Raw genomic sequence first — 1,844 nt, 5'->3', positions numbered from 1 at the left:
CTGGATGATTTCCAAAGGGAAAAGGAAAAAGAAAAAGATGTTGAAAATGAGACGAAATTGTTTAGGCCGATGCAAGTTCTAGCAACCTCAATAGCCCCTCTCAAGGTTATTGGGAAGAAAAAAAAAGCAAGAAAAAAATAAAATCAAATATTTAGCAAGAGGAAGAAAATCCAAAACTCACTCTTAAGGAATTGGAAGCGAAGGTGTATCCATTCCCTAACTTAGATGTCCCAAAAATGTTGGATGCCCTTCTAACCGAAAAGCTTATAGAGCTTCCTAATAGTAAACACCCAGAAAAAGAAGGGAAAATTGATCATTCGAAGTATTTTCATTACCATCAGGTAATTAGCCACCCAATTGAGAAATGTTTTGCCCTCAAAGATAAGATAATGCAATTGGCTGAGTCAGGAGTGATTGAACTAGATCCGAGTGAGGACATAGCGGGCACCAACATGACAACGTTACATTTGAATCCTTTGAACCTAAAGCTCTCAAATGCCCTCATTGTCCTGTCATCTATGAACTTACACTAGGGGCATCACTAAATCAAACACAAATCCCCAGTGACCCTTCTACTTGTTGCCATACACTAGAGGCAGTAATAAATCAAGCACAAGAACAGGCCTTAAGTCCCAAGGAAATTCCTTCACCCTGGTCCACCACGTCATTCTCAAAAGATGATTGGACCATCATTACATGTCGGAAGTCTCATGCGACACACCAATCCACTCTACCTTGTGGACAATCAAAGTAAATTAAAAGAATGGTCCGATCACAGAAACCCCCCAAAAGCAAGAAAAGACAAGGGAAGAATGCTGCTACCCAACCACCACGAGTGGTAATTAATGAAGTTTTGAGACAAGTCCCTCGACTTCCAATTACTCTACAAAAGTACATACAAAAGAAATTCTTTTCTAGAAGGTATGTAGTTATGCATACAATCACATGCTATGTGAAAAAAAAATGAGTCAAATTTTGCTCTTAAATATGAGACTAAACTATCTATGCTCTTATATATGAGCTTAAACTATCTATACTCCCGGATACGAGCATAAACTGTCTACAAGACTCCTGAGTATGAGTATAAACTATTCAACTTCTAAAGTAACTCAAATATGCTCCCGGATACGAGCATAAACTATCTACAAGAATCTTGAGTACGAGTATAAATTATTCAACTTCTAAAGTAACTCAAATTTGCTCGCAGATATGAGCATAAACTGTATACAAGATTCCTGAGTATGAGTATAAACTATTCAACTTCCAAAATAACTCAAAGTTTGCTCCTAAATACGAGCATAAACTATCTACGAGACTCCTAAGTATGAGTATAAACTATTCAACTTCCAAAATAACTTAAAATTTGCTCTTGGGTATGAGCATAAACTGTCTACAAAACTCCTGAGTATGAGTATAAACTATTCAATTTCCAAAATAACTCAAAATCTTCTCTCGAATACGTGCATATACCATTTGCAAGACTCCTGAGTATGAGTATAAATTATTCATCTTCTAAAGTAACTCAAATGTGCTCCTGAATACGAGCATAAACTTTTTGCAAAGCTCTAAGAATATGAGTATAAACTACTTGTCATTTTAAAACCACTCAAAATTTGCTGCAAAACTCCCTAGTATGAGTATAAATTTTTCACCTAATAAACAATTCAAACGCGCTCCTGGACACGAGCTTAAACTATCCACTAAGCGCTCCTAGATAAAAGTCTAAACTATCTACAAAGCCCCAAATCGCAAGTACAAATCACTTTGTGAACTACGTCATGACGTGATCCCTTTAAGGGTACGTAGGCAACCTGAAAGGTGTAGTTACAAAATAAATTATTTGT

The sequence above is a fragment of the Nelumbo nucifera genome, chromosome 2 (assembly GCF_055504915.1).
Source record: "Nelumbo nucifera cultivar China Antique chromosome 2, China Antique-T2T, whole genome shotgun sequence".
Classification (NCBI taxonomy): Eukaryota; Viridiplantae; Streptophyta; class Magnoliopsida; order Proteales; family Nelumbonaceae; genus Nelumbo; species Nelumbo nucifera.
Note: the sequence above shows the minus strand (reverse complement) of the source record.